An 11,060-nucleotide genomic window follows, 5' to 3' on the forward strand; every position below is an offset into this window, starting at 1 on the left:
ATCGAAGTAGCTTTTAGTAAGATATATTCTGATTTTTTTTTTTATTTTAGTGAGGTATTGATTGTTAATTCTTACTGTGCCTAACTTGTAACTAAATTTTACCGTAGATACATTTGCATAGGGAAATAACATTACTCAGATCTGAGGGAACATGGATGCTGTGTATAAGGGGATGCTACGCAACACTGAACGTTTCACATTCCACACATAGATGTCAGCCGTTGCTACAGTCTGTGGGTCTTCGATTAAAGCTCCAGGGACGCTCTGCATGAAGTAGGCCATTTACCCTCAGCTCCCCACTACTCCACTTCCACCTGTCAATGTGGGAACCCAGAGGGCCTCTCATTGGAAATTTCAGGAGACTCCATGTGAAACGTGAGAGAGCCAGGCTGTGTTTCTGTACTCAGTGAGCCACAGCGACGTCACACGCATGAGTGGCACGTGACATAATATCATTAAATCAAGGGGTCATTCTATGATAATGTTACAGTGTGCTAACTTACAATAGTTTAAAATTATAGAGAAATTATTGTATTGAGACTGAATAACAGCAGGTCTGTACCAATCATCTTTTAATATTCTTTAAGTGGCTCTTCTTGATGATGCGTAAGGGCAACAAAGACTCACAGAATCTATACTTCATTCTGTCAGGCACTTTTGATCGCTTGTTCTCTCTCTCTTTTTAGCAAGTGTTTGAAGGAATTCTTGTCCTTCTCCGTCTCCACGGGGAAGTGGGTGGCTCTGTGCTAGATCTGGTTTGTGCTGCTGTAGAGAGGTCCGGGTCTGGGTTCTGAGGAGGTCCCCACCGGCTATCAGCATTGGCAAAAGCTCTTTCTCAGGCGCTACTAAGAGCTGAGCCTCTTCCGCTGTAATCAAAAATACCTTCCTGTCTAAAAATAGAGTGGGAGAAGAGCTCTCTCCAGAAAGAATAAAGCTCTAGACATGGCCGCCTAAATCCGTCTATCTGCATGCTGCATTTTAACCTGCCCTTCCTTTACTAAGACCAAGTCATCTCAATACATTTCTTTATATTCCCGCCAACTCTGTGAGCACAAGGCTGGCTGGCTATGTAGTTGGAGAGAGGAGTGTTCATCGAAGTGAAGGCTAGTCCAAGACTGTGCAGGAGCAAAGAACCACAGTGCTCTCAGCTTCCTACAGAGCAAAAGATCAGCCGAGAAACAGCAGTGCGGAGAAACAGTCGCAGGGACAGCAGGCAGCGAGTATCTAGAACAACTTCTTTCTCAACAATGGGTCCCTGGGCTTAAAGCCTTCCCCAGGTAGCAGCAGTCTGCACTGGGTTCAAGGCCAAGGCAGTGCATTGGAAGGTGAGTGGAGGTTCGGGGCATGTAACTCAGCAAGGGCTGTGGAAGAAGAGGAGGAGGAGGCGGCATGATAGCAATAGATGGATGCTTCACTGAGCAGAAGAGCCAGTCTTTGCCAATAGCCCCACTGTTAGATGTGGATTAGGAACTGACACCACAGAACATTCTAGTTAGAGAATGTTCCAAAGTCTTGTGCTTGGTGGAAAGCCTGGTGTTTACAGTAGATCCACCATCATTTTGTTCTCTTAAATTTATGATCATTAAAGTCGGGCACTGGTGGTGCACACCTTTACTCCCAGCATCAGGGAGGTAGAGGCAGGTAGATCTCTGCAGTTTGAGGCCAACCTGGTCTACAGAGTGAGCTCCAGGACAGTCAGAGATAAACAGAGAAACCCTGTCTCAAAAAACCAAAAGAGAAAGAAAGAAAGAGAGAGAGAAAGGAAGGAAGGAAGGAAGGAAGGAAAAGAAAGAATTATTAAATATCATAATATCTTTTAAGTGTATTACAATTTTCTATATTAAATTTTTAAAATGCCTATATATTGTGCACATGGACATACATGTATTTAGCATGCATATACTATGCATGTAACATATAATAAACCTTATCTATAACGTGAGAGGATTAAAGATTTATATTTATACATCCTACAGAAAATAAAAACACTGTGGGAAAAATTTGAACTGTCCAACAAACTGGAAATATCCAAATATACCGAAAATGATATATATTGGCTTGTACTTGTACATCAAATGCATGTTTTCAAAGAATAATGAGCTATAAAAAATGCTTATAGTGCAGGTAGAAGATTTTGCACAAAATTGCACACATAACACAACTCCAGTTCTGGTTGAGCACCCACCTCCATGACTCTTCACTTTCTGAGAAGCGGCCTCTTGTGGACCTGCCCTTGCTTGGCCTTTACATGGGTGCCGGAGTCAAGAGTTCAGGTCCTCGCCTGTGTGCATTGTGGACCAAGTCATCTCTTCAGCTTTGTGAATAAGGGTTTTAGAAAAGCTGAAATCTGTGCTCCAAGACCACAGTCACGGGAGGGAAAAGGAACCAGCTCTTCATTTAAGGAGAATGTCTTACAAACAGTACCCTTGTTCCAAGTTCTAATTTCCTCCTATTCCCAATTTTCTCTCAGGGATTAGCTACATTAGTCTTGCTCGGATTTGTTTGGTTATTTATCATGATTAGAGAGATCTGATCATCCTTATGACCCTATACTGCGCACGTGATGTGGTCTCCTGGGAGATGGGAAACGGAGTTCAGAATCTACTCAGTGACCTCTGCCCAAATTCACACAAGCACAGCACTATGAAGTTGAATTTGAACTCGTATCTTCCAGCCCCAGATCATGTGACCTCTCTGAACGAATCGACCCGAAACATAAATCAGAGTCCCTTTCTAGAGGGCCTCCCTCAGCAATAGCTTTCAAGGAAAGCAAGTCAAATGGGAGGTCCCCCGCCACCCCACCCTTCCTGCTGTCCTCTCTGGGGTGTGCGCGCGCTGTCTGCTTAATTCACTCATGGCTCAGCGCCACAGCATACATAAACAAGCGGGGAAAGCCTCTGTGAAGAATCCTGGTGCCCAAATGGAGCAATCTGTCTTCTGAAATTATTGTTTGAAATTGTTTATGTCAGTTGCCGAGTTTCTGTTCTGTACTTCGGGACCTGTTGGCAAGAGAAGGAAAAGTGCCCCCCACAGCTGAGCAGCTCCCCTGGGCAGAGAGTTCAGGTGACTGATGGTGCGACCTGTAGCCCGCGGGTCCCTCATGTGGTTCGCCACAACCCAGCAGAGTACCCTGAGAATTATGGGGTCCTCAGTGTTGGTTGGATCCTGCTGCAAACGTTTAACCTAATTAATCCTCTTCGCGTCCTACAAGGAGAGACCGGCAGAGTGTGCTCGCCGATTCTCGGGTAAAACTTAAGCAATGAGACAAGACCCCGTGGCCCGTAAACAAAAAAGTTTGGACTTGAACAGTTTTGTCCTTGGCTTCAGAAGCCATGTTTTCCACTTCCCTATGATGCTTCCCATAGGCACCTAAACCAACAGCGCGTGGGGCGGGGGTGGGGGGTGAATCCTAAACCACTGGACTTTCCCTTCTGTACTGAGGACACAGACTGCAAATCCTGCCACCTCCACCTCCATGACGCACATGCCTCTGGGTCTCTACTGAGGCTCTCCATCCCCCTCCTGCTAATGCCTTGACATATTTTAGCATGAAGGCCGTAAGCCCACAGACCTGGCAGCTTTGTAAGTGAGGGAGAATTCCTTTTGAGGCCTGAATTAGTCTTCTTCAAATGTTTTGACAAACCCAGAGTGTGGTGCTTAGGGGAAAGAACAGCTTCGCAGTGTTTGTGTGAACAGACATCTCTCCGAAACAACTTGAGCCTTCGCGTGAGGCTGGGTCATTGAAGTAACCGCTTGGAGATCGAAGGCCACAGTCTTTTGGTATTCTGCTTGTGTTGACCCTCCGGATGCCTGAGCTAGAAGTGAGCCTAAATGAATGTCTCCTAATCTTCTGGAAGGAAGCAGAGAGTCAGGACACCCTTGAGGCCGAGGAAAGGTCAGAGTTTGCCTGGCCTTGTTCTTTCTGTGCATGCATGCCTAGGCCAGCCACTAAGGCCAGCTCTGTGTCCGGATTCTCTCATCGTTTGCTTTCCAGAGCTATGGGAGTGACCTGGTCGTCATCTTCTTCTCACTGTGGACCCCAGCAAGAGACGGTGGGCATTGGGCTATGCCATCCATAGTCAGTGTGACAACGTGACTGTGCAGCAAGCAGGCAATCCAAAGTCTTGCAGAGAACAAGCGCTGCTGTCTAGTGCCAGGAAGTGGCGAGCCTGGCCTCAGTCGTTAGTGCTAAACACAGATAAACCCCTGACTCTCGAGCTTGTTGCTAACCATGCCTAGGACTGAAACAGACAATCTAACCTGTCTATTCCAGTTACCTGGCTTTCTGACAGCCACCCCACTTTCTCTTTTCTGAGCAATTTGATGATGTCTTTATGCCCTAAATGGGAACATGGGAGACCTTCATGGGTCATGGTGGCTTTTTTTCCAGAGTTAGACAATGTCAGAGAGAGGGTTAAATTTGATAGGGGAATCCATCCATAGGCGGCCAGCAACAGAGAGTGCTACGTGTGTTATATGTCTGTGTCAGCATGGAAACCACCAATATCGCTCCTGCTCAGTCTGCCCAGGGATTCACCCGTCCATCAGTCGGTAGCTCTCCCAAAAGCCTACCCACAGTGTCATGGAAGGCAGTGGCAATGCCAAGGGCAGGAGATTATGAAAATATATCCAGCCTGGCATGATAGTGCATCCCGGCACTCAGGATAGTCTGAGGCAGGAGGATCACAAGTTTGAGCTCAGCTTGGTTACACACAATGAGACACCATCTCAAAAAAGACAGAAATTAGGTCAAATAAAAGGAGATCCCACTGATGGTATAGATAGTTTCCGCCACCAGTGGATCTCTTTATTACTAACACCGGGGAATCTTTGTGGAAAAACAAAAGAAAATTAAATAATAGGAATTTTGCAAAGCTGCTTACCAACAACAGAGTGCTCTCTCCACTGGGCTGGTATGCCCTGTGAAGCCCAGGGAAAGTGGCAGGATTTGGGTGAAGGTAAGATGGAACCAGAGGCTGGATACTTACACAGCTCTTGGAAGTGTTTGTCTACTCTGAGCGACTCCACGCGCCCTGCCCCACTCCACCCCAGTGTGGACCGTCTCTAGCGTTGCTCAGTGCACATAGTAGAAACAGCCAACAGCTCACAGGGCCAGACGCAGCCACCAGACTTCTAGTTACATTCCCAAACTTCCCAGGGAAATCCAGGCTGGCTGGGTGGCTGGCCAGCCTCAAAACACAAACTATGGCCAGGAAGAAAGGTCACCAAGGGAACCATTAGAACCACGCAGGAACTGTGTGGACAACAGAAGAGAGGAGCATTTTCTAACAAACATAGAGGGAAAACAAGCCAGAAGAGAATTCAGCATGGGCGACATTATTCCTCACCATTTTTATTTCCTGTTCTGCTTCTAGCATGCCCCCCAACATGCACAGAGAGAGACAGAAACAGAGAGACAGGAAAACTCTTCCTGTTCCCAGCTACTCTCAGATTACAGGCAGATCCCCACCAGGACATTCCTACAGCCATGATTCTTCATTTGACATCTTTTCTCCTCTCTAGACTATAACAAGCATTATATAGTTGGAGTTTTACAGCTGGATCCGCCAGTCTGAAAGTATTTGGACAAGCAGTGGGTGATAAGCAAACCCTGGATGGATGGATGGATGGATGGATGGATGGATGGATGGATGGATGGACGACAGACAAATGGACAGGAGCTGGAGAGATGGCACAGCAGTTAAAAGCAGGCACCGCAGCTCCCAGCACACACATTTGTGCAACTCACGATCCCCTGTAGCTCCAGTTCCTGAGCAACCTATCAGCTCTGGTCTCTGAGGGCACTGCACTCGGGTGTACATACCCACGCATACATAACAACAGATCCTTAAAAAGTCTGTCAGTGAGGACATCATGTAAGTTTGGTCTCTGTATGTTTCTGTCTTTTTGTCTCTGCTTCTTTTTCTGCTTCCCATCTGTCCTCTCCATCTACCTTTTCCTAATTTGTCACTGAAACAAAGGTTAGATAGGTAGATAGATAGATAGATAGATAGATAGATTGATAGATAAATAGATTTTTTTTTTACTTTTTTCTCATATCCACTCTCTTTTCAATTCCCAAGCGAACTTCCAAGATTTACCTATGGATAGTGACAGTCTCCAAATCAGCTTTGTGTCACAAACATGTCTACATCAGATTAATGATCCAAAAATATCAATGTTACCATACTATTCTGCAGGGAAAATTGCAAACACTTGAGAGGGACATCCCATGTCTTACCCGTATCATGTGTCACTACTGCCCCTGGGGACTTTTCCCTAAATGATGCCAACTGGAGATAAGACTTACTTTGTGGTTCTCAACAGAAAATGATAATACTTGGTCTTTGTTCACAAATGATTAAAAATGTTTAAATGAAGATGGTATGTCAATCAACTAGGACTGGGACCTTCTAAAAATGGAACCCTAGGACAGCACAGATCACACACTCAGGAAGCCAGTCACGACCAGGATATGCCATGCTTATTCCAGAATTCAGATTTTATATATGTTATTCTTTTGGTCAAGAATTTTTCTATTTGAGGGGACTGGACAGGTTGTTCAGAGCACTTGCTGCTATTCCAGAGACGCAAGTTCAGACCCTGCACACACGTTGGATGGCTCACAACCACCTGTGACTCCAGCTCCAGGACACCTGCTACTCTCTTGCAGCCACTTGGGCACCCATACACACATGGTCCACCCTGAAGCAGCCCCATGAATAAAAAGTAAAAATAAACAAGTTAATCCCCTGTGTCATGTAAGCTCTTTCTCAGGAAAGTTTTTAAGGCTCAGACTTTCTGTCCTTGGTAGAGACCCATCTCCAGTCACCCACAACCTAACCCTTCCCTCATCTAAGTCCAATGTCACCCCCTCTTCCTCCAGGGAAGATGCAGGCCTTGATTTCTTTGCATCATCCTCAGGATCTAGAGAGAACCGCAAAGAACACAGATGGGTCTAAAGATTCTCTAAGGCTGAGTGAGTTGAGGTCAGGAATGTGTGTGCTCGCTAGCTTGGCCTGCCCTCTGCAGGGTCCTTGGGACCTGGCTTTTACGACTGGCCCGTTTGAAGCCACACTGGAGCCCAGCAGCTGGGTCCCACAGGCTTTCCTTGGACTTTGAATGTAATGCTAAGAAAGCTTACAAGAAATCAGATAATCTCGTGGTGGAAAGTGCTGGAGAGCAAGAGAAATCTCAGACCTCCTGATGTGGAGGCTCATAAACAGAGAGGCTTGTCAAAAGCAAAGCCGAGTGTCACGAAACACCAGCCCTCCAAGGAGCCTTGGAGCTCACAACCAGCTCATCTCTCTCCTTCTACAGGGAAAACCAAAGCTGATGAGATGGAGTAATCCTAGCCAAGGTCACGCGATGGCTATGCAGTAGTTTTATTACTACTATTACTATTATTATTATCATTATTAATTCCCTCACCACATTTTGTGCGTATTTGCCAAGCTAGTCTTAGGAGTGGGGCCCGCCTTGGTGTATAGAGGGGCCCGCCTTGGTGTATAGAGAGCCTATCAGGGACACATAATTGAAAAAAACTGGTGCAACTCATCTTAAAATCTACAACTTTCCAGGTTCTTCCATTTTCATTCATAACATGTTACTTTTCCTCTTTCATGTAAGATTTCAATTAGCCAAATATTTTTAAAAACTTTAATGCTGGATACAGTAGCACACACCTATATGCAGTCCCAGCATGTAGAAGACTGAGATGGGAAGGTCTGTTTGATGGCAGCCTGAACTACATTGAAGGATCAGTCTGGGTTAGATAATAAGAATACATCTGAAAAGGAAAGGAAAACAGAAATTGAAACTCCCAGTCATTACAAGCTCATATGTAAAGAGGCTAGATCCCAGAGAAATATATTTTTATAATGATGATGATGATGGTGATGATAAGTGTTACTGGGGTGTGCAGGTTTACTTAGTAATGTTTGGGAGTTCTTTTCCTCCTTCTACATGGATGAGAAAAAGGCATCCCTCAGACTGCAATTTGTGGAATACTGAGTCGTCAGAGTGGGAAGAGGCTTTGTGCATGATGGAATACGCGATTCTTACACATCCTCTGTTGGTCAGTCACCGTATTTTCCATAAGTCTTATTTTCTTTTGTTCATGAGGTGATATATTACATGGGAGAGAATTGTGATTTATGTCATGATCTTGATGAGTTTTTAGCATAAATTAATTTGTAAGTCATAAAATGTATCTTATCAGATCAAGTGTTCGAGTGCTTCTTCAGAGAAGATGATGGTTCTCAGAGACCATGGAGGTTGTAATAGGTAGGGTTCCACAAACTTGTCAAGCAAAGACGAGGAGAGTTCTTAACAGACGGATGGAGGGAAATCCTGTAGGGGGAAATCTGAAAATAACTTGCACAGATATCAGTACTACGATGGTGTTGAGGAAGCAGCGTATCCATGGTGACATAGTTGGGCAAAGGTGATGCTGTTAGCAATGATAGTTTATTTGGTGGAAGAAATAGATTCTCGGAATGTTGATGATTATTTGAATAATAAAATTTTGTGGAAAGAAAATAGACAATAATTATTAGAGAACACAGAGGCACCTGGCATTGTTGTGGAAACACAGAGAGACCTTGTATCCTTGTCTGGGTACGAGTAGGCTAAAAAGCTCAGCCACCTTGCATGGAGAGAGACAACTGTCTTCTTGAATGACAACACAGAGGCTTCCTGCTTTCTGTTAGACCTCCCAGCTCTGTCATCATAGCCAAGCGGAGTCACGGGTTACTCTTAAACCCATGCTTATGTAAGTAATTCTTGCACTGCTTGCTGCTTCCGAATTTATCTAAACAGTTGAACAAACAGTCAGTCATTCTGAAAACCTTCACAGCGGATTCTTGCTGTAAAACCAAAGTCGGTTTTCTTTTCTTCCTTTTGTCAAAATCAAACAAAATTATAGGGATAAATTTCCAATAAAGGAACTTCGCGAATAAATAAAGTAGAATGGCAATCTGGACACAGAGAGAGCAGAGAGGCTTCTCAGGGTGTATTAGAACAGAAATCTGTGTGGTTCATTTTGGATGAAAGCTCATTGGCACTTTAGTGCCTGAGGGCTCTGGCAAGCTTTGATTGGCCAGCAAGGTGACATCTGTTAAGTCCTGCTGACAGTCCTATATCATAACTAATCAGCAGTCATATTAACGGTTGACTTCAGCTCTTCCTTTCCTGTGGTCCCTCAGCTCCATTTCAGTGGTCTGGGGAAGAAATGACCTATTCTATATACTGAAGTTCACAAGCTCCACCCTCCCATCCTCCCCTACTTTCTTCCCTTCCTTCCTCTCTTTATGGTTCTTTAAAAGCCCAAGATAAATGCATGATGGTACATACCCACAGTCCTGGCTACTCTAGAGGCTGAGTCCAATACATTAGGACCAGTTAGGCTATGTATGACTACAAACTCCAATTTTTTTTTAATATTGCTATCCATTCCCTGTTGGAGGGAGACAACTCACGATGGGAGTGAAAGTGTGGTCTCACAGTTCAGTCAACCAGCATCCTTTTTCTGTCTTTTTCTGTCTCCCAATTCCCTCCTGGGTGGGACTTGGTGTGCTCTTCACTGGACACATCTTAATTTCTATTAAGCACACACACACACACACACACACACACACACACACCTTGTGGTTATAATCAAAATGTTAAAACTTTCTTCCTATCCCACATTTCCTCCCCTCCTCCTGTACATCTTCCCTAGTCTTGATTTCCCTCTGCTCCCTCTCCTGTAAATCCTTAGAGATTTACTCAGATCACATCACACTGATGTTCATCTACCTGCGGTTTGGACATATTTGAGGTTTCCTTCTGCCGATTTATTTTCAGGAATGAGATAGGCTACTTGCTGTTGTTTGATCCCTGGGATCTTGTTACTGCTAGAAATGGTCCCCAAAATGGCTTAGGACATCTGAAGTATAACTGTGTGACTGCAGTGGGGAAAGGGAGGTCCAGCCTAATCCAAAGGAGACTGCCACACTCTAGAGTATAGTATATATCTACATCAGATATAAAGTCAGCTTGCCATCAAACAAACGAAATGTTAAGGTCAGAATATGAAGAAGGAAAGAAAAAGATCGACGGCATACACGTTTGAATAGTAGGATTTATTTGATATCTAAAATGAAATTATTGTTTGAAAATTGAACCTTTGATAACACTTTACTAAAATTAATTCCAGATGCCCTGAAAGTCAAATGCAGAAACAAAACCATAAAAAAAAAATGTAAGATTAGAGAGATGGCTCAATCAATAAAGTGGTTGGCGCAGAAGCATGAGGAGCTGAGTGTATATTCCCCAGCATCCATATAAAAGCTGCCATGTACAGCAGTGTTGACCTGCCATCCTAGAGCTGGGGAGGCTGAGACAGCAGGATCTCTGGAATTCAGAACCAGCCAGCCTACTTGAATTGGTAATCTCAAATTCATTGAGAAAACTTGTCTTAAAAAAAAATAAGGCAGGAAGTAATAGAGAAACATACCTGAAGTTGACATCTGACCTCTACATGCATACAAATAAACATTTACAGATGTACTATACACGCACACAAATAAACACACATATAAACACACATACAAACACACACACATCAGAAATGGAGATCTCTCTGAGTCTATAGAAAACATCAAAGAATTTCTTAATTTTTAAAAGGTTTATTGTGTGCCTTACATGTATGGGTGCCCAAAGAGGCCTGAAGAGGGCATTAAATCCCCTGAAGCTAGAGTTACAGGAAGTTGTGAACTGCCCTGTATGGGTGCTGGGAACTGGATGCAAGTCCTCTGAAAGCAGCTGGTGCTTTAGGTGCTGAGTCATCTCTCCAGTCCTTCATTAAAGTTTTTTTAAAGAACTGCATTTAGAAATATTAAGCGCCCCCAAATCATCACAAATAAAGTTGAAAAACAAACTAGAAACAAAGGAAAATTGACAATACAGATGACTGTGCTTATCTGTATTTTAAATATAAAAAGCTTTCCCAAATCTATACAAAAATATTCCCCAAAGAATATTTAGCCAAGATTGTTATTGGACAATTTGCCAAAAAT

General features: G+C 44.0%; 1 protein-coding gene across 2 annotated transcripts in view; it reads left to right on the forward strand.

Annotated features, from left to right (window-relative positions):
* Myocd (myocardin) overlaps positions 1-11,060 on the forward strand; it is a 98,856-nt gene that overhangs the window by 11,578 nt on the left and 76,218 nt on the right. The window lies entirely within an intron of this gene.

Source organism: Myodes glareolus, chromosome 9 (assembly GCF_982192425.1).
Source record: "Myodes glareolus chromosome 9, mMyoGla1.1, whole genome shotgun sequence".
Lineage (NCBI taxonomy): Eukaryota > Metazoa > Chordata > Mammalia > Rodentia > Cricetidae > Myodes > Myodes glareolus.